At 44.1% G+C, this 21,793-nt stretch overlaps 10 non-coding genes and 2 pseudogenes across 10 annotated transcripts; 1 reads left to right on the forward strand and 11 right to left on the reverse strand.

Moving 5' to 3' along the window:
• Window positions 1–474: 474 nt before the first annotated feature.
• LOC148291748 (5S ribosomal RNA) lies at window positions 475–593 on the reverse strand. The gene has a single exon (XR_015827387.1). It is a non-coding gene; the product is annotated as a 5S ribosomal RNA (ribosomal RNA).
• A 754-nt stretch (window positions 594–1,347) lies between these two features.
• Window positions 1,348–1,466, reverse strand: LOC148291749 (5S ribosomal RNA). The gene has a single exon (XR_015826728.1). It is a non-coding gene; the product is annotated as a 5S ribosomal RNA (ribosomal RNA).
• Window positions 1,467–2,221: 755 nt separating this feature from the next.
• On the reverse strand, window positions 2,222–2,340 carry LOC148291750 (5S ribosomal RNA). Its single transcript, XR_015826729.1, has one exon. It is a non-coding gene; the product is annotated as a 5S ribosomal RNA (ribosomal RNA).
• Window positions 2,341–3,095: 755 nt separating this feature from the next.
• Window positions 3,096–3,214, reverse strand: LOC148291751 (5S ribosomal RNA). The gene has a single exon (XR_015826734.1). It is a non-coding gene; the product is annotated as a 5S ribosomal RNA (ribosomal RNA).
• A 9,054-nt stretch (window positions 3,215–12,268) lies between these two features.
• LOC148291752 (small nucleolar RNA R71) lies at window positions 12,269–12,375 on the forward strand. The gene has a single exon (XR_015827190.1). It is a non-coding gene; the product is annotated as a small nucleolar RNA R71 (small nucleolar RNA).
• Window positions 12,376–15,594: 3,219 nt separating this feature from the next.
• On the reverse strand, window positions 15,595–15,713 carry LOC148291753 (5S ribosomal RNA; annotated as a pseudogene).
• A 755-nt stretch (window positions 15,714–16,468) lies between these two features.
• LOC148291754 (5S ribosomal RNA) lies at window positions 16,469–16,587 on the reverse strand (annotated as a pseudogene).
• A 1,345-nt stretch (window positions 16,588–17,932) lies between these two features.
• On the reverse strand, window positions 17,933–18,051 carry LOC148291755 (5S ribosomal RNA). The gene has a single exon (XR_015827679.1). It is a non-coding gene; the product is annotated as a 5S ribosomal RNA (ribosomal RNA).
• A 753-nt stretch (window positions 18,052–18,804) lies between these two features.
• LOC148291756 (5S ribosomal RNA) lies at window positions 18,805–18,923 on the reverse strand. Its single transcript, XR_015827680.1, has one exon. It is a non-coding gene; the product is annotated as a 5S ribosomal RNA (ribosomal RNA).
• Window positions 18,924–19,675: 752 nt separating this feature from the next.
• LOC148291757 (5S ribosomal RNA) lies at window positions 19,676–19,794 on the reverse strand. Its single transcript, XR_015827389.1, has one exon. It is a non-coding gene; the product is annotated as a 5S ribosomal RNA (ribosomal RNA).
• Window positions 19,795–20,546: 752 nt separating this feature from the next.
• Window positions 20,547–20,665, reverse strand: LOC148291758 (5S ribosomal RNA). Its single transcript, XR_015827390.1, has one exon. It is a non-coding gene; the product is annotated as a 5S ribosomal RNA (ribosomal RNA).
• A 752-nt stretch (window positions 20,666–21,417) lies between these two features.
• Window positions 21,418–21,536, reverse strand: LOC148291759 (5S ribosomal RNA). The gene has a single exon (XR_015827391.1). It is a non-coding gene; the product is annotated as a 5S ribosomal RNA (ribosomal RNA).
• Between the last annotated feature and the right edge of the window lie 257 nt (window positions 21,537–21,793).

The raw sequence follows: 21,793 nt of genomic DNA on the forward strand, positions 1-21,793 counted from the left end.
TTTTCGCTTTCGTCGGTTTGCGGTGCCCGGTTAATTGGAGAGGAGCTCCACGGGGTGATGTAGGACAGATGGCGTAAGTTATTGGAGAGGAGCTGGACCGACGCGCGTGCAACGGCAAATCGGGCAAACCGCTGATCTGGGCTCCGACCTCAGAATTGGGCCCACGAACCGTCGATTCGAAGGCAACGGCGTCGCGAGTAAAACTCATTGCGTTGCCATGAGTCGTGGGCTTTTTCGGGCATCCGACGTCGTTTACTAGCCCGAAATCCAGTTTTTGAAGTTTTTGGTAACTGTGTTATTTTCCTATTTTAATTCCTTCGTCAATCCTAGGCTTTCTAGGAGTATTTAATCATAGTGTGCCCCGATTGTCACGCTGCGCCAAGGGGTCGTGATAAAACAAAGACATCCAGATGAATAAGATGACGGAAAGCAAACGCCCACGACAATTGAAACGTCAACAAGGCAAAAAAATAAGGGATGCAACACGAGGACTTCCCAGGAGGTCACCCATCCTAGTACTACTCTCGCCCAAACTCGCTTAACTTCGGAGTTCTGATGGGATCCGGTGCATGTGAGTTGGTATGATCGCATCCGTTAGCTTATAACGCCTAAAAGTATATAAGCCACGTTTGAGCCATGCCATATGATCATGGGTTGGCTATCCAACGCCCCCCGCATGAAATGCCATGGCCTGTCAAGCCTTGTCGTCGCCACCCCTACAATGTGTCGCGCGCAGGCCTGCCGAACTGCCGGTTCCGATCGGCTGTGGGGCCTACCTTACGATAATTGAACCAAAACAAAAAAAAACAAAAAAACTGACAACGTTAAGAACAACCCCAATAATTTCGGCAGTGGGCGTCGAGTCCTGTTGTTTTTTCGCTTTCGTTCGTTTGCAGTGCCCGGTTAATTGGAGACGAGCTCCACGGGGTGATGTAGGACAGATGGCGTAAGTTATTGGAGAGGAGCTGGACCGACGCGCGTGCAACGGCAAATCGGGCAAACCGCTGATCTGGGCTCCGACCTCAGAATTGGGCCCACGAACCGTCGATTCGAAGGCAACGGCGTCGCGAGTAAAATTCATTGCGTTGCCATGAGTCGTGGGCTTTTTCGGGCATCCGACGTCGTTTACTAGCCCGAAATCCAGTTTTTGAAGTTTTTGGTAACTGTGTTATTTTCCTATTTTAATTCCTTCGTTAATCCTAGGCTTTCTAGGAGTATTTAATCATAGTGTGCCCCGATTGTCACGCTGCGCCACGGGGTCGTGATAAAACAAAGACATCCAGATGAATAAGATGACGGAAAGCAAACGCCCACGACAATTGAGACGTCAACAAGGCAAAAAAAGAAGGGATGCAACACGAGGACTTCCCAGGAGGTCACCCATACTAGTACTACTCTCGCCCAAACTCGCTTAACTTCGGAGTTCTGATGGGATCCGGTGCATGTGAGTTGGTATGATCGCATCCGTTAGCTTATAACTCCTAAAAGTATATAAGCCACGTTTGAGCCATGCCATATGACCATGGGTTGGCTATCCAACGCCCCCCCGCATGAAATGGCATGGCCTGTCAGGCCTTGTCGTCGCCACCCCTACCATGTGTCGCGCGCAGGCCTGCCGAACTGCCGGTTCCGATCGGCTGTGGGGCCTACCTTACGATAATTGAACCAAAACAAAAAAAAACAAAAAAACTGACAACGTTAAGAACAACCCCAATAATTTCGGCAGTGGGCGTCGAGTCCTGTTGTTTTTTCGCTTTCGTTCGTTTGCAGTGCCCGGTTAATTGGAGACGAGCTCCACGGGGTGATGTAGGACAGATGGCGTAAGTTATTGGAGAGGAGCTGGACCGACGCGCGTGCAACGGCAAATCGGGCAAACCGCTGATCTGGGCTCCGACCTCAGAATTGGGCCCACGAACCGTCGATTCGAAGGCAACGGCGTCGCGAGTAAAATTCATTGCGTTGCCATGAGTCGTGGGCTTTTTCGGGCATCCGACGTCGTTTACTAGCCCGAAATCCAGTTTTTGAAGTTTTTGGTAACTGTGTTATTTTCCTATTTTAATTCCTTCGTTAATCCTAGGCTTTCTAGGAGTATTTAATCATAGTGTGCCCCGATTGTCACGCTGCGCCACGGGGTCGTGATAAAACAAAGACATCCAGATGAATAAGATGACGGAAAGCAAACGCCCACGACAATTGAAACGTCAACAAGGCAAAAAAAGAAGGGATGCAACACGAGGACTTCCCAGGAGGTCACCCATACTAGTACTACTCTCGCCCAAACTCGCTTAACTTCGGAGTTCTGATGGGATCCGGTGCATGTGAGTTGGTATGATCGCATCCGTTAGCTTATAACTCCTAAAAGTATATAAGCCACGTTTGAGCCATGCCATATGACCATGGGTTGGCTATCCAACGCCCCCCCGCATGAAATGGCATGGCCTGTCAGGCCTTGTCGTCGCCACCCCTACCATGTGTCGCGCGCAGGCCTGCCGAACTGCCGGTTCCGATCGGCTGTGGGGCCTACCTTACGATAATTGAACCAAAACAAAAAAAAACAAAAAAACTGACAACGTTAAGAACAACCCCAATAATTTCGGCAGTGGGCGTCGAGTCCTGTTGTTTTTTCGCTTTCGTTCGTTTGCAGTGCCCGGTTAATTGGAGACGAGCTCCACGGGGTGATGTAGGACAGATGGCGTAAGTTATTGGAGAGGAGCTGGACCGACGCGCGTGCAACGGCAAATCGGGCAAACCGCTGATCTGGGCTCCGACCTCAGAATTGGGCCCACGAACCGTCGATTCGAAGGCAACGGCGTCGCGAGTAAAATTCATTGCGTTGCCATGAGTCGTGGGCTTTTTCGGGCATCCGACGTCGTTTACTAGCCCGAAATCCAGTTTTTGAAGTTTTTGGTAACTGTGTTATTTTCCTATTTTAATTCCTTCGTTAATCCTAGGCTTTCTAGGAGTATTTAATCATAGTGTGCCCCGATTGTCACGCTGCGCCACGGGGTCGTGATAAAACAAAGACATCCAGATGAATAAGATGACGGAAAGCAAACGCCCACGACAATTGAAACGTCAACAAGGCAAAAAAAGAAGGGATGCAACACGAGGACTTCCCAGGAGGTCACCCATCCTAGTACTACTCTCGCCCAAACTCGCTTAACTTCGGAGTTCTCATGGGATCCGGTGCATGTGAGTTGGTATGATCGCATCCGTTAGCTTGTAACGCCTAAAAGTATATAAGCCACGTTTGAGCCATGCCATATGACCATGGTTTGGCTATCCAACGCCCCCCGCATGAAATGGGATGCCGTCGCATGAAATGGCATGGCCTGTCAGGCCTTGTCGTCGCCACCCTTACCATGTGTCGCGCGCGGGCCTGCCGAACTGCCGGTTCCGATCGGCTGTGGGGCCTATGTTGTTAATATTATGTTAACTCGCAATTGTACGGGGCAATTAGTAGTATAGCAAGACAAGTACGAGGTCGTACCCACGAAGACTGAGAAGTTAAAACTAGTTATGTACTTAGATTACCAAATTCAAGAAAGTAGGAGGTTATGTCTAAAACAGAATTTAAAACAAGAGTGGTTGTGATTGTTGAACAAAAGAAGCAAAATGAAATTGCAAACAAAAACAAGTAAACAAATGTAACAAAGAGTGGTTTTAAGAGTTGGAAAACAGATTTTGAGACTAGGGCATTCGAATCACCATAACAATTCAATTCTGGGTTATAAAGATTCAAGTAACAAGTCTAATTCAGATTCAAAGATTGATTCTAGCTAAAGTATGATTAGGCCATGGTGTTTGGTCCTAACCTTGTGTTCCTAATTCCCTAATTTGATCATTTGTTGTCTAACCTAAAATTAAGCATTAGGAACCCATTAAGCATAGAAGAACATTTTAAACAACTAAGTATGTATCTAATCCCTGTTGTCGAATGTCCATACATACTCTTCCTATTCATAGTTCAATTCGAATTAAAGCATGGTGTATACTCTTAATTCAAACCAAGATAGTTAACAAACAAGTTCTAATGGTGATCAATCATTCAAACAAGCATGTTAACTTATAAGCATAATGAATAAGAACATGAATCATGAATCAAACTTGAAACTCCAAACTTATAAACCCAGAATATTCATGTTAGGTTACATCGAAGCCCTAGTTATGGATTTAGCTACTCATAATGGAAAAGAGACTTGAACAGAAATGAGAAAACATAATGAATACAATAAGAGTAGAAAAACCCTTTTTCTGAAGTTCTTGTGGTGTCCAAGGCTTCTCCAAGTGCTTCTCCACTTCTAATGCTTCTCCAAGAGCTTCCCCACTTCTAGAAAGATGTATGAAGGATATGGAGGTGATTTGGGATGAGTTTGAGTGAGTGGTGATGGCTAAGGAAGATGAAATTCGTAGGGAAATGGAAGAGAGGTTTGCTGGAGTTGTTTTGGTGATTGTTGGAGTGTTTGGGATTTTGAGAGTGTTTGAGGATGGTTGGAGTGAATTGTGGGGGTTGTGAATCTCAGGATTTGTTGTGTCTTGAATGTGGAATGGATGTGGTATTTATAGGGAGAGGGGAGTGACAAATCTGAATTCAATATGGCTAATGCATACAACACTTGCATTATAAAAGATGAATTGGTTGATGCACTTCACTAATGCATACAACACTTGCATTATAAAATCTGAATTGGTTGATGCACTTCACTAATAGATCCCACCAGCAGCCCTAGCTCATCTTCATGTCACCATGACCAAGCTTCCAACCAGAAATGATAGCTCATACCTAGCTCACCATGACCAAGCATCCAACCAGCACATGCTGAGGTCAGCATAACCAGCAACTTCAAGGGCTTACAACTTGGGCTTCTCTTAATCAAATTAGGACTTTAAGCACTCGAAATTGAAGTTCAGAATGTCTTCTTTCCAGCCATATATCATTTGGGCCAATTCAAGGTCGGAGGAGGAAGTTAAGGCCAAAACAAATTGCTAACTCATTTTGCGCGCTGATAAAATCCATCCTGAGCATGGCTCTGTGTTTGCTAGGTAACAGACTCCATATTTATCCAATGGGGCTGAATTTTGGATATGTTATAGTACATACCCATTGGAACAACTTTCATGAAGAATGCTGCCTCATCCGAGCTGTGTAGGTTGCTGAAACAAAGCTTGCAATATGACCTACGGAACTGGACTGGCAGGGGGCTGTAGCCAAAATGAGTTTGTCTTTTAAGCTCTTCTTCCATTCATCCAAATTAGGCCTTAACATGCTTGAATTGCATGAATTATGCTCTCTTGCTCTATTGGCCTACAAAACACACAAAGGGAGGGAAATAACTTAGAATTATAGGAACTAAGCAAAAGAAGTAAGTAAATTGGGCATGTATATGTATGAAATTATGAGCTTAACACACCCCCAAACTTAGATTTTGCTAGTCCTCGAGCAAAACAAAAGAGAAACAAAGATAAAAACAAAACAAGAAGTTAACTAGACCACTTTCGTAGGTAACTCGATTGCATTGAGCGTATGCAACAAGCCTTTAAACCTCTAGGCATCCCTAGTAGGAGGAGTTGTGTCTCCTGAGGGTTTAACAGATACGATACCCACAAACGTTTTTCTAACTCTACAAAACAAAATGGTTAGAAAAACAACTTTGAAATCAACTAATGAAAATGAAAGAAAGTTTTAGTCATACCTCCAACACCATAGAGTTGCCAAGATAGGTCATCAATCAGTGTGTACAAGTGGAAGCTATAGCTCAAAGGCACACAGTTTCAAAGCAAGCACACTCAAACCTTGAATAGAGAACATGCTTCGACTCTAATTCTCACAGATAACACTCAATCACTCAGAACCTATGTTTTAATTCTCTCAAGAAAGCATAAGTGAGTGTATGAAATAGAAGCACAAATTTGGTTAGATCTCATGAAAGGAATTAAATACTAAGAATAGAGATACACACATACTTACCAGCACCCATGAATACATCCTCAAAGATCAGCTAGGTCTTTCACAATGTTGTAATGAAAGGCTAAGGTTTAGGGGAAATGGAAGAATTGGAAGGAAAAACAAATAACTTAAGAACATACCAAGGTTGCATGCTTCATTAATCTGCAAGGCATCATTGATTTAGATTGGCATGGCAGCAAACTTCATGGTATCTCCTGGCATAGACTTTATTTTTCACACTTAGATCAAATCGAAACACTTTCATCTTCGTTGATTTGATCTGCATCTTCATTAACTTCATTGCACAGATTCACATCATCTTTATTTAGGTACATGGCTGCAACTTCCTTGCTTCAAACTTTATCTTGGCACACCTTGGTATATTTCTAAGCTATAGGGTATGGCTACAATAGGTCAAGTATCTCAGATTGAGATACAAAGGTAGGGAAATGATGAGGGTGATAGAAGAAAAGGCTTTAAGTGTTTGGCTTCAAGAGGGTTGATGGAACACACATATAGGTAGGGTGAAAAGAAAGCACATAGAATGGTTATGCACACATAGCCTAGCATCACTTCAATGAGTTCATGAATGAATGAGAGCAAGCACATGATATCTGCAAAAGAGAATCATCCTTAGTATTCAATCAAAATGGAATAATGAGATCAATTAGAGTGAATTGAAGAAAATAAGTATGGATGAGAAATAGAACACTTTAAACCCTCTCAAGAAAGCAATTAGGCTCGATATAGCTCACTAGGGTAGTCTCCACTATTTTCCTTCAAGAATTTGAGCGTGGTACTTTAGCCACCAGAATTCTAAGAGCAAAAGCTTTGTGAAGTGCAAAATTCTGATATGAAAACCTCAAATAGCAGCTCCATAGCATTGATTGTATGACATTCTTTAAAAAAAATAAAAATATAAAATATAAAAAAAATATAAAAAAAAATAAAAAAAAAATTGTGACAAGAGAACGAAAATTGAAAACACAAATGGATAAGAAAATTGAAATTGAAAACCTTCCCCCCAGACCTGAATTGAACATTGTCCTCAATGTGAAAGCATACAAAAGATGATTGAGAACAAACAAATGATAAAGGGAAAAGTTTAGAAGAAGGTTTAGGAAAAATAAAAAATAAAAAAAATGAATATATAAGCAACTCATGGATGACCAGTTAAGGGCCTCAGAAAACACAGCCAGGGGATCCGGGAAGGTTGGAGGGGTCACAATGGTCCCGCTTAAAACCCAAACTTCTTAGACACCGAAGGTGTCGCCTAAAGAACTCCTAGACACTGTATTGACGGAAGTGCTCACTGGAGTTACCATAAGTTAGCTCATATGAAAAATCTTTTTAAATTTTTATAAAAAAAAAAAAACAGAAATTTAAAATAATAACAAGTAAAGAGAAAGGATTGAAATGCTCCCCCTTGATGCGATTAGGTCGATTGCTACCAAGCACCTTCTTCTTGAACACATGGGTTGCCTCCCAAGAAGCGCCTTAGTTACTGTCTTGGCAAGACATTGTGCAATCAGCTAAGTTGATGGTACGAAGGGAAGTTGATCTACCACATGGCCAGTTTGGATGCCAGCTGAAACTCCCTCATAGAATGGCTTTAAACGTTGTCCATTTACTTTGAAAGTCGAGCCATCTTTAGGGTTTTGAATCTCCACAGCTCCATAGGGAGAAACATTGACCACGGTGAATGGGCCTTGCCATCTAGACTTCAATTTTCCTGGAAAGAGACGCAAACGTGAGTTAAACAAAAGAACTGACATACCTTTGGAGAACTCTTTCCGTTGAATGTTTCTGTCATGGTAACTCTTGGTTCGTTCTTTGTAAAGCTTTGCATTCTCATAAGACTCATGTCTAATTTCTTCCAATTCATTCAGCTGAAACTTTCTTGCATGGCCTGCCTTGTCTAGATCAAAATTTAACTTCTTGATGGCCCAAAAAGCATTGTGTTCAAGCTCCATTGGCAGGTGACAAGCTTTCCCAAACACAAGACGATAAGGGCTCATTCCAATGGGAGTCTTATATGCTGTCCTATAAGCCCATAATGCATCATTGAGCTTGGCTGCCCAATCTTTCCTTGTATTGTTCACCACCTTCTCCAGGATGTGCTTAATTTCTCTATTGCTTATTTCCACTTGACCAGAAGTTTGCGGATGATATGGTGTAGAGACTCGATGGGTGATGTTGTACTTCTTCATGAGTGCTTCGAATGGCTTGTTACAGAAGTGGCTGCCTCCATCACTAATGACAGCCCTTGGAGTACCAAACCTTGTGAAAATATTATCCTTCAAGAACTTCAGCACCACCTTATAATCATTGGTTTTGGTGGCTATGGCTTCCACCCATTTAGACACATAATCAACAGCAACAAGTATGTAAGTATAACCAAAGGAAGATGGGAATGGTCCCATGAAATCAATACCCCACACATCGAAGAGCTCCACAACAAGTATGTTATTCAATGGCATTTCATTCCTGCGACTTATGTTCCCCATCCTTTGGCACCTATCACACTTAACACAAAAATTAAATGCATCTTTAAATAGAGTGGGCCAAAAGAAACCAGATTGCAGAATTTTAAGTGCTGTTTTCTTAGCTCCAAAGTGACCTCCACAGGCCAATTCGTGGCTATGCCTAAGTATGCTTTCTTGCTCTTCTTCTGGAACACATCTTCTGATGAGTTTATCCGGGCAATGCTTGAATAAGAAAGGTTCATCCCATACATAATGTTTCACCATGGAAAAGAACTTCTTCTTATCCTGAGAAGTTAGATCATTTCTAAGAACACCACAAGCAAGATAATTAACAAAATCAGCATACCATGGCTCTTTGACTTGGGCAGCATATAGTTGTTCATCAGGGAAAGTCTCATTCAAGGGTAGCACAGCTCCTCCTTTTTCTTCAACCACAATTCTGCTCAAATGATCAGCTACCACATTCTCACATCCCTTCTTATCTCGAATCTCCAAATCGAATTCTTGCAGCAAGAGAATCCATCTAATCAAGCGTGGTTTGGCATCCTTCTTAGTGAGCAAGTATCTAAGGGCTGCATGGTCAGAATAAACAATTACTTTAGAACCAACAAGGTAAGAACGAAATTTTTCTAAAGCAAAAACCATAGCAAGCAACTCCTTCTCTGTTGTGGAGTAGTTGATTTGAGCATCATTCAAGGTCCGGCTAGCATAATGAATCACATGGGGCAGCTTGTTCTTCTTTTGACCTAAAACTGCACCAATAGCAAAGTCAGAGGCATCACACATTATTTCAAATGGTAAAGACCAATCCGGAGCTATGATAATAGGGGCTGAAGTTAGCTCCCTCTTCAAGGTAGAAAAAGCTTCCATGCAAGCTTCATTAAACTCAAAAACAGCATCCTTAGCAAGGAGATTACACAATGGCCTTGTAATGCTTGAGAAATTTTTGATGAACCTTCTATAGAATCCAGCATGACCTAGAAAGCTTCTAATTCCTTTAACAGAGGTAGGGGGTGGAAGATTTGAGATGAGGTCGATCTTGGCTTTATCCACTTCGATTCCCTTGCTTGAAATCACATGGCCTAGTACAATGCCTTGTCTCACCATGAAGTGACACTTCTCCCAATTCAAAATCAGATTTGTTTCCTGGCATCTTTTAAGCACTAGAGACAAGTGGTGAAGACAATTATCAAAAGAGGAACCAAAAACTGAAAAATCATCCATAAATACCTCAATGAATCGTTCCACCATATCTGAAAAGATTGACATCATGCATCTTTGGAAAGTTGCTGGGGCATTGCATAAACCGAATGGCATCCTTCTATAAGCAAACGTACCAAATGGGCATGTGAATGTGGTTTTCTCTTGGTCTTCCGGAGCAATGGGAATTTGATTATAACCTGAAAAACCATCAAGAAAACAATAGTAAGCATGGCCAGATAAACGTTCAAGCATTTGATCAATAAAAGGTAAGGGGAAATGATCTTTTCTAGTGGATGTGTTCAACTTCCTGTAATCAATGCAAACTCTCCAACCAGTGACAGTTCGTGTAGGAACTAGCTCATTCTTCTCATTCTTCACAACGGTGATTCCGGACTTCTTTGGAACAACTTGCACAGGGCTCACCCACTTAGAATCTGAAATTGGGTAGATGATTCCTACATCGAGTAGCTTTAAAACTTCAGCTCTAACCACCTCTTTCATGTTGGGATTTAGCCTCCTTTGGGCATCACGAGATGGTTTGCTGTCTTCTTCCATTAAAATCCGGTGCATGCACATGCTTGGACTAATTCCTTTGATGTCTGCTATGGTCCACCCAATGGCTGTTTTATGCTCTTTTAGAACTTTAATTAAGCTCTCTTCTTCATGTGAGGAGAGACCTGCAGCAATTATAACAGGGAGAGTTTCGTTAGCACCCAAATATGTATATTTAAGATTATTGGGAAGAGGTTTAAGTTCTAGCTTTGGTGGGATGACAATGGATGGCTCCAATTTCGTGGATGATGGTCCAAGAGGCTCGATTGGTGGCCTAAAGGATGGTGGGTATGGCGGAAACACTTCTAAGGCAGCCACCACTTCTTGGAACTCCGGTTCACAAAGATCTTCCTCTTCTTGTGTTAAGACAGCTTCTAGAGCATCATTAGACTTTCTCTGCAAAATTTTGGAAGAAACCTCATGATCCACAACATCAATTGAAAAGCAAGAATCAAGAGAGATAGAAGGTTGAGATAGAGCATTAAGCATTTTAAATTCAACAGTTTCACCCAAAACAGTCATGGAGAGAGTGCTATCTTTCACTTTGATGATTGTGTCTGCAGTGGCCATGAATGGCCTGCCTAGGAGAATGGGATCAACACGATCTCCATTTGGATTGTCTTCCATGTCCATCACTACAAAATCAGCAGGGAGAATTAGTGTATTAACTTGAACTAGAATATCTTCTACAATACCTTTTGGATATTTTATAGAATGATCAGCTAGTTCAAGTCGCATTGAAGTCTTCTTCATCCCTTCTAAGCCAAGCTCTTGATAAACTGAATATGGCAAAACATTGATGCTTGCTCCCAAGTCCAACATGGCTCTTCCAACCTTCTTGCCTCCAATGTTAATGGGAATGTCAAAGCTGCCAGGATCATCTAGTTTTGGTGGAAGCTTCCTTTGCAATACAGCACTTACATTCTGGTCGAGCTTTACTCCTTCATTTGGAGCGAAATTGAGCTTGTGAGTTTTCAAGTCCTTGATGAATTTTCCATATGCAGGAATCTGTTCAATAAGATCAAGCAAAGGCAAATTGATATTAACTTTACTCAAAATATCATAAATCTCTTTAAAAGCCTTATCTTGCTTTGCTTTCTTAAGACGGCCTGGAAATGGAATCTGTGGAACATATGGAGCGGGTGGCACGTATCTATCTTCTTGAAGATGTGGTGGCACAAATTTGTCATCCCTTTTATGCAATTGGAATTGATCGGATTTCTGAGAATCTGATTTGGCCTTAGGAGCAGATTGAGAAGTTTTGAGTTGTTCTCCTTCCGTGGCCATGGTCTCCTCCTCTTCATTTTCTACAATCACAACATCATTTGAAAGATTAGAATCATCTTTATTATCAATGATCTTACCTGATCTGAGCACATGAATTGCCTTGGCTTCTGGGTTCTTTGGATTGATCTCAGTTTGGCTTGGCCATTTCCCAGGCACTCTTTGAGTTATTTCAGCAGCTATTTGGCCTAATTGGACTTCCAATTTGGAGATGGCAGCTTGTGTAGTTTGCTGAAAATTGGATTGGTTGATTGCCATCTGCTTCACTATATCTTCCAATGATGATGATGATTGTTGTGGCCTTTGGAATGAAGGGGGATTTGCTTGATTCTGGGTATTTCTCCATGAAAAGTTTGGATGATTCCTCCAACCTGGATTATAACTTTGAGAGTATGGATCATTTCTTGGACCTTGGTTGTAGGAATTTACCAACTTAGCTTGCTCTTGCACAAATTCTGGATATCCAGCCCCAAGTGGACAAGCTGTGGTAGCATGGTCATGAGATTCACAAATGCTACACACTTCCTTCGGAGGGCTTCTTGAGTTTAATGCAAGAAGAGCATCTAGCTTTTGTTCCAGTTTTGAAATCTGCACACTAGAAGCATCATTAGAACCACTAATAACACGTTTACCTCTTGTATCCGTATGTTGGGTCTCCATTGCTATCTCCTCAAAGAGTTCGTACGTTTCTTCTGGAGTTTTGGTTTTAAAAGAACCACCTGCAAAATTGGTGACTATATTATGACTAGAAGGGGTTAGTCCTTTATAAAACATACGCATTTGAAGCTTCAATGGAATCCCATGATGAGGACATTGGTTGAGCAACCCATTGAATTTCTCCCATGCTTCACAAAACGATTCATCATCTTGCTGTGCAAATAACAAGATCTTGTCCCTAAGCATGTCGGTCTTTTGCGTGGAGAAGTATTTTTCTAGGAACTTCTTTTGAATGGCAGACCATGTAGTGAGTGAACCAGGCTTCAAAGAATTCAACCAATACTTCGCCTTATCCTTTAAAGTGTATGGAAACACTCTCATTCGAAGTTGATCTTCTGTCACACCTGTCAAGGGAAAAGAACTCACAACATTAAAAATATCCTTTATATGAGTCAATGGATCTTCATTAGGTAAACCATAAAAGGAAGGCAGCATATTAAGATGAGAAGATTTAAGCTCATAATTTCGAGCTACAGTGGGCAGCAAAATGCTTGAAGGAGATGCTGGAATTGTTGGGATATCAAGTTCTCCCATGAACTCAATGGCAGCCATCATTTCTTCTTCTTCTTGGTCTGAACTTGCTTCCGAATTTGAAAGTGAAGAACCGGGAAGTTCAGTGTGGAGAGCAAGACTTGTAAATGTAGCAAGAGCTTGCTCTTTTGCAGTTGACAACTCCCTTTCTAGACGATTTTGAATTTCAGAGGTCACTCGTCTGGGTTGCAATGATGGTCCTGCGTTCAAAGATCTAGAACGTTGGAACGAAGACCTCACTTGTTCAAGTAATGGATTTTTAGACATAAACTTCCTGAAACAGAAAATTAGATTAATTAGAAACACTAAAAAGAATAGGGTAACCTTGGGCACATAACCAGGGAAGAACTTTCGTTCAGTCCCCGGCAACGGCGCCAAAATTTGTTGTTAATATTATGTTAACTCGCAATTGTACGGGGCAATTAGTAGTATAGCAAGACAAGTACGAGGTCGTACCCACGAAGACTGAGAAGTTAAAACTAGTTATGTACTTAGATTACCAAATTCAAGAAAGTAGGAGGTTATGTCTAAAACAGAATTTAAAACAAGAGTGGTTGTCATTGTTGAACAAAAGAAGCAAAATGAAATTGCAAACAAAAACAAGTAAACAAATGTAACAAAGAGTGGTTTTAAGAGTTGGAAAACAGATTTTGAGACTAGGGCATTCGAATCACCATAACAATTCAATTCTGGGTTATAAAGATTCAAGTAACAAGTCTAATTCAGATTCAAAGATTGATTCTAGCTAAAGTATGATTAGGCCATGGTGTTTGGTCCTAACCTTGTGTTCCTAATTCCCTAATTTGATCATTTGTTGTCTAACCTAAAATTAAGCATTAGGAACCCATTAAGCATAGAAGAACATTTTAAACAACCAAGTATGTATCTAATCCCTGTTGTCGAATGTCCATACATACTCTTCCTATTCATAGTTCAATTCGAATTAAAGCATGGTGTATACTCTTAATTCAAACCAAGATAGTTAACAAACAAGTTCTAATGGTGATCAATCATTCAAACAAGCATGTTAACTTATAAGCATAATGAATAAGAACATGAATCATGAATCAAACTTGAAACTCCAAACTTATAAACCCAGAATATTCATGTTAGGTTACATCGAAGCCCTAGTTATGGATTTAGCTACTCATAATGGAAAAGAGACTTGAACAGAAATGAGAAAACATAATGAATACAATAAGAGTAGAAAAACCCTTTTTCTGAAGTTCTTGTGGTGTCCAAGGCTTCTCCAAGTGCTTCTCCACTTCTAATGCTTCTCCAAGAGCTTCCCCACTTCTAGAAAGATGTATGAAGGATATGGAGGTGATTTGGGATGAGTTTGAGTGAGTGGTGATGGCTAAGGAAGATGAAATTCGTAGGGAAATGGAAGAGAGGTTTGCTGGAGTTGTTTTGGTGATTGTTGGAGTGTTTGGGATTTTGAGAGTGTTTGAGGATGGTTGGAGTGAATTGTGGGGGTTGTGAATCTCAGGATTTGTTGTGTCTTGAATGTGGAATGGATGTGGTATTTATAGGGAGAGGGGAGTGACAAATCTGAATTCAATATGGCTAATGCATACAACACTTGCATTATAAAAGATGAATTGGTTGATGCACTTCACTAATAGATCCCACCAGCAGCCCTAGCTCATCTTCATGTCACCATGACCAAGCTTCCAACCAGAAATGATAGCTCATACCTAGCTCACCATGACCAAGCATCCAACCAGCACATGCTGAGGTCAGCATAACCAGCAACTTCAAGGGCTTACAACTTGGGCTTCTCTTAATCAAATTAGGACTTTAAGCACTCGAAATTGAAGTTCAGAATGTCTTCTTTCCAGACATATATCATTTGGGCCAATTCAAGGTCGGAGGAGGAAGTTAAGGCCAAAACAAATTGCTAACTCATTTTGCGCGCTGATAAAATCCATCCTGAGCATGGCTCTGTGTTTGCTAGGTAACAGACTCCATATTTATCCAATGGGGCTGAAGTTTGGATATGTTATAGTACATACCCATTGGAACAACTTTCATGAAGAATGCTGCCTCATCCGAGCTGTGTAGGTTGCTGAAACAAAGCTTGCAATATGACCTACGGAACTGGACTGGCAGGGGGCTGTAGCCAAAATGAGTTTCTTCCATTCATCCAAATTAGGCCTTAACATGCTTGAATTGCATGAATTATGCTCTCTTGCTCTATTGGCCTACAAAACACACAAAGGGAGGGAAATAACTTAGAATTATAGGAACTAAGCAAAAGAAGTAAGTAAATTGGGCATGTATATGTATGAAATTATGAGCTTAACAGCCTACCTTACGATAATTGAACCAAAACAAAAAAACTGACAACGTTAAGAACAACCCCAATAATTTCGGCAGTGGGCGTCGAGTCCTGCTGTTTTTTCGCTTTCGTTCGTTTGCGGTGCCCGGTTAATTGGAGACGAGCTCCACGGGGTGATGTAGGACAGATGGCGTAAGTTATTGGAGAGGAGCTGGACCGACGCGCGTGCAACGGCAAATCGGGCAAACCGCTGATCTGGGCTCCGACCTCAGAATTGGGCCCACGAACCGTCGATTCGAAGGCAACGGCGTCGCGAGTAAAACTCATTGCGCTGCCATGAGTCGTGGGCTTTTTCGGGCATCCGACGTCGTTTACTAGCCCGAAATCCAGTTTTTGAAGTTTTTGGTAACTGTGTTATTTTCCTATTTTAATTCCTTCGTTAATCCTAGGCTTTCTAGGAGTATTTAATCATAGTGTGCCCCGATTGTCACGCTGCGCCAAGGGGTCGTGATAAAACAAAGACATCCAGATGAATAAGATGACGGAAAGCAAACGCCCACGACAATTGATACGTCAACAAGGCAAAAAAAGAAGGGATGCAACACGAGGACTTCCCAGGAGGTCACCCATCCTAGTGCTACTCTCGCCCAAACTCGCTTAACTTCGGAGTTCTGATGGGATCCGGTGCATGTGAGTTTGTATGATCGCATCCATTAGCTTATAACGCCTAAAAGTATATAAGCCACGTTTGAACCATGCCATATGACCATGGGTTGGCTATCCAACGCCCCCCGCATGAAATGGCATGGCCTGTCAGGCCTTGTCGTCGCCACCCCTACCATGTGTCGCGCGCAGGCCTGCCGAACTGCCGGTTCCGATCGGGTGTGGGGCCTACCTTACGATAATTGAACCAAAACAAAAAAAAAACAAAAAAACTGACAACGTTAAGAACAACCCCAATAATTTCGGCAGTGGGCGTCGAGTCCTGCTGTTTTTTCGCTTACGTTCGTTTGCGGTGCCCGGTTAATTGGAGACGAGCTCCACGGGGTGATGTAGGACAGATGGCGTAAGTTATTGGAGAGGAGCTGGATCGACGCGCGTGCAACGGCAAATCGGGCAAACCGCTGATCTGGGCTCCGACCTCAGAATTGGGCCCACGAACCGTCGATTCGAAGGCACCGGCGTCGCGAGTAAAACTCATTGCGTTGCCATGAGTCGTGGGCTTTTTCGGGCATCTGACGTCGTTTACTAGCCCGAAATCCAGTTTTTGAAGTTTTTGGTAACTGTGTTATTTTCCTATTTTAATTCCTTCGTTAATCCTAGGCTTTCTAGGAGTATTTAATCATAGTGTGCCCCGATTGTCACGTTGCGCCACGGGGTCGTGATAAAACAAAGACATCCAGATGAATAAGATGACGGAAAGCAAACGCCCACGACAATTGATACGTCAACAAGGCAAAAAAAGAAGGGATGCAACACGAGGACTTCCCAGGAGGTCACCCATCCTAGTGCTACTCTCGCCCAACCTCGCTTAACTTCGGAGTTCTGATGGGATCCGGTGCATGTGAGTTGGTATGATCGTATCCGTTAGCTTATAACGCCCAAAAGTATATAAGCCACGTTTGAGCCATGCCATATGACCATGGGTTGGCTATCCAACGTCCCCCGCATGAAATGGCATGGCCTGTCAGGCCTTGTCGTCGCCACCCCTACCATGTGTCGCGCGCAGGCCTGCCGAACTGCCGGTTCCGATCGGCTGTGGGGCCTACCTTACGATAATTGAACCAAAACAAAAAAAAACAAAAAAACTGACAACGTTAAGAACAACCCCAATAATTTCGGCAGTGGGCGTCGAGTCCTGTTGTTTTTTCGCTTTCGTTCGTTTGCGGTGCCCGGTTAATTGGAGACGAGCTCCACGGGGTGATGTAGGACAGATGGCGTAAGTTATTGGAGAGGAGCTGGACCGACGCGCGTGCAACGGCAAATCGGGCAAACCGCTGATCTGGGCTCCGACCTCAGAATTGGGCCCACGAACCGTCGATTCGAAGGCACCGGCGTCGCGAGTAAAACTCATTGCGTTGCCATGAGTCGTGGGCTTTTTCGGGCATCTGACGTCGTTTACTAGCCCGAAATCCAGTTCTTGAAGTTTTTGGTAACTGTGTTATTTTCCTATTTTAATTCCTTCGTTAATCCTAGGCTTTCTAGGAGTATTTAATCATAGTGTGCCCCGATTGTCACGCTGCGCCACGGGGTCGTGATAAAACAAAGACATCCAGATGAATAAGATGACGGAAAGCAAACGCCCACGACAATTGAAACGTAAACAAGGCAAAAAAAGAAGGGATGCAACACGAGGACTTCCCAGGAGGTCACCCATCCTAGTACTACTCTCGCCAAAACTGACAACGTTAAGAACAACCCCAATAATTTCGGCAGTGGGCGTCGAGTCCTGCTGTTTTTTCGCTTTCGTTCGTTTGCGGTGCCCGGTTAATTGGAGACGAGCTCCACGGGGTGATGTAGGACAGATGGCGTAAGTTATTGGAGAGGAGCTGGACCGACGCGCGTGCAACGGCAAATCGGGCAAACCGCTGATCTGGGCTCCGACCTCAGAATTGGGCCCACGAACCGTCGATTCGAAGGCAACGGCGTCGCGAGTAAAACTCGTTGCGTTGCCATGAGTCGTGGGCTTTTTCGGGCATCCGACGTCGTTTACTAGCCCGAAATCCAGTTTTTGAAGTTTTTGGTAACTGTGTTATTTTCCTATTTTAATTCCTTCGTTAATCCTAGGCTTTCTAGGAGTATTTAATCATAGTGTGCCCCGATTGTCACGCTGCGCCAAGGGGTCGTGATAAAACAAAGACATCCAGATGAATAAGATGACGGAAAGCAAACGCCCACGACAATTGAAACGTCAACAAGGCAAAAAAAGAAGGGATGCAACACGAGGACTTCCCAGGAGGTCACCCATCCGAGTACTACTCTCGCCCAAACTCGCTTAACTTCGGAGTTCTGATGGGATCCGGTGCATGTGAGTTGGTATGATCGCATCCGTTAGCTTATAACGCCTAAAAGTATATAAGCCACGTTTGAGCCATGCCATATGACCATGGGTTGGCTATCCAACGCCCCCCGCATGAAATGGCATGGCCTGTCAAGCCTTGTCGTCGCCACCCCTACCACGTGTCGCGCGCAGGCCTACCGAACTGCCGGTTCCGATCGGCTGTGGGGCCTACCTTACGACAATTGAACCAAAACAAAAAAAACAAAAAAACTGACAACGTTAAGAACAACCCCAATAATTTCGGCAGTGAGCGTTGAGTCCTGCTGTTTTTTCGCTTTCATTCGTTTGCGGTGCCCGGTTAATTGGAGACGAGCTCCACGGGGTGATGTAGGACAGATGGCGTAAGTTATTGGAGAGGAGCTGGACCGACGCGCGTGCAACGGCAAATCGGGCAAACCGCTGATCTGGGCTCCGACCTCAGAATTGGGCCCACGAACCGTCGATTCGAAGGCAACGGCGTCGCGAGTAAAACTCGTTGCGTTGCCATGAGTCGTGGGCTTTTTCGGGCATCCGACGTCGTTTACTAGCCCGAAATCCAGTTTTTGAAGTTTTTGGTAACTGTGTTATTTTCCTATTTTAATTCCTTCGTTAATCCTAGGCTTTCTAGGAGTATTTAATCATAGTGTGCCCCGATTGTCACGCTGCGCCAAGGGGTCGTGATAAAACAAAGACATCCAGATGAATAAGATGACGGAAAGCAAACGCCCACGACAATTGAAACGTCAACAAGGCAAAAAAAGAAGGGATGCAACACGAGGACTTCCCAGGAGGTCACCCATCCGAGTACTACTCTCGCCCAAACTCGCTTAACTTCGGAGTTCTGATGGGATCCGGTGCATGTGAGTTGGTATGATCGCATCCGTTAGCTTATAACGCCTAAAAGTATATAAGCCACGTTTGAGCCATGCCATATGACCATGGGTTGGCTATCCAACGCCCCCCGCATGAAATGGCATGGCCTGTCAAGCCTTGTCGTCGCCACCCCTACCACGTGTCGCGCGCAGGCCTGCCGAACTGCCGGTTCCGATCGGCTGTGGGGCCTACCTTACGATAATTGAACCAAAACAAAAAAACAAAAAAACTGACAACGGTAAGAACAACCCCAATAATTTCGGCAGTGGGCGTCGAGTCCTGCTGTTTTTTCACTTTCGTTCGTTGGCGGTGCCCGGTTAATTGGAGACGAGCTCCACGGGGTGATGTAGGACAGATGGCGTAAGTTATTGGAGAGGAGCTGGACCGACGCGCGTGCAACGGCAAATCGGGCAAACCGCTGATCTGGGCTCCGACCTCAGAATTGGGCCCACGAACCGTCGATTCGAAGGCAACGGCGTCGCGAGTAAAACTCGTTGCGTTGCCATGAGTCGTGGGCTTTTTCGGGCATCCGACGTCGTTTACTAGCCCGAAATCCAGTTTTTGAAGTTTTTGGTAACTGTGTTATTTTCCTATTTTAATTCCTTCGTTAATCCTAGGCTTTCTAGGAGTATTTAATCATAGTGTGCCCCGATTGTCACGCTGCGCCAAGGGGTCGTGATAAAACAAAGACATCCAGATGAATAAGATGACGGAAAGCAAACGCCCACGACAATTGAAACGTCAACAAGGCAAAAAAAGAAGGGATGCAACACGAGGACTTCCCAGGAGGTCACCCATCCTAGTACTACTCTCGCCCAAACTCGCTTAACTTCGGAGTTCTGATGGGATCCGGTGCATGTGAGTTGGTATGATCGCATCCGTTAGCTTATAACGCCTAAAAGTATATAAGCCACGTTTGAGCCATGCCATATGACCATGGGTTGGCTATCCAACGCCCCCCGCATGAAATGGCATGGCCTGTCAAGCCTTGTCGTCGCCAGCCCTACCACGTGTCGCGCGCAGGCCTGCCGAACTGCCGGTTCCGATCGGATGTGGGGCCTACCTTACGATAATTGAACCAAAACAAAAAAACAAAAAAACTGACAACGGTAAGAACAACCCCAATAATTTCGGCAGTGGGCGTCGAGTCCTGCTGTTTTTTCACTTTCGTTCGTTGGCGGTGCCCGGTTAATTGGAGACGAGCTCCACGGGGTGATGTAGGACAGATGGCGTAAGTTATTGGAGAGGAGCTGGACCGACGCGCGTGCAACGGCAAATCGGGCAAACCGCTGATCTGGGCTCCGACCTCAGAATTGGGCCCACGAACCGTCGATTCGAAGGCAACGGCGTCGCGAGTAAAACTCGTTGCGTTGCCATGAGTCGTGGGCTTTTTCGGGCATCCGACGTCGTTTACTAGCCCGAAATCCAGTTTTTGAAGTTTTTGGTAACTGTGTTATTTTCCTATTTTAATTCCTTCGTTAATCCTAGGCTTTCTAGGAGTATTTAATCATAGTGTGCCCCGATTGTCACGCTGCGCCAAGGGGTCGTGATAAAACAAAGACATCCAGATGAATAAGATGACGGAAAGCAAACGCCCACGACAATTGAAACGTCAACAAGGCAAAAAAAGAAGGGATGCAACACGAGGACTTCCCAGGAGGTCACCCATCCTAGTACTACTCTCGCCCAAACTCGCTTAACTTCGGAGTTCTGATGGGATCCGGTGCATGTGAGTTGGTATGATCGCATCCGTTAGCTTATAACGCCTAAAAGTATATAAGCCACGTTTGAGCCATGCCATATGACCATGGGTTGGCTATCCAACGCCCCCCGCATGAAATGGCATGGCCTGTCAAGCCTTGTCGTCGCCACCCCTACCACGTGTCGCGCGCAGGCCTGCCGAACTGCCGGTTCCGATCGGCTGTGGGGCCTACCTTACGATAATTGAACCAAAACAAAAAAAACAAAAAAACTGACAACGTTAAGAACAACCCCAATAATTTCGGCAGTGGGCGTCGAGTCCTGCTGTTTTTTCGCTTTCGTTCGTTTGCGGTGCCCGGTTAATTGGAGACGAGCTCCACGGGGTGATGTAGGACAGATGGCGTAAGTTATTGGAGAGGAGCTGGACCGACGCGCGTGCAACGGAAATCGGGGAAACCGCTGATCTAGGCTCCGACCTCAGAATTGGGCCCACGAACCGTCGATTCGAAGGCAACGGCGTCGCGAGTAAAACTCATTGCGTAGCCATGAGTCGTGGGCTTTTTCGGGCATCCGACGTCGTTTACTAGCCCGAGATCCAGTTTTTGAAGTTTTTGGTAACTGTGTTATTTTCCTATTTTAATTCCTTCGTTAATCCTAGGCTTTCTAGGAGTATTTAATCATAGTGTGCCCCGATTGTCACGCTGCGCCAAGGGGTCGTGATAAAACAAAGACATCCAGATGAATAAGATGACGGAAAGCAAACGCCCACGACAATTGAAACATCAACAAGGCAAAAAAAGAAGGGATGCAACACGAGGACTTCCCAGGAGGTCACCCATCCTAGTACTACTCTCGCCCAAACTCGCTTAACTTCGGAGTTCTGATGGGATCCGGTGCATGTGAGTTGGTATGATCGCATCCGTTAGCTTGTAACGCCTAAAAGTATATAAGCCACGTTTGAGCCATGCCATATGACCATGGGTTGGCTATCCAACGCCCCCCGCATGAAATGGCATGGCCTGTCAAGCCTTGTCGTTGCCACCCCTACCACGTGTCGCGCGCAGGCCTGCCGAACTGCCGGTTCCGATCGGCTGTGGGGCCTACCTTACGATAATTGAACCAAAACAAAAAAAACAAAAAAACTGACAACGTTAAGAACAACCCCAATAATTTCGGCA

Source organism: Prunus avium, chromosome 8 (assembly GCF_965620075.1).
Source record: "Prunus avium chromosome 8, drPruAviu1.hap1.1, whole genome shotgun sequence".
NCBI classification, from domain to species: Eukaryota; Viridiplantae; Streptophyta; class Magnoliopsida; order Rosales; family Rosaceae; genus Prunus; species Prunus avium.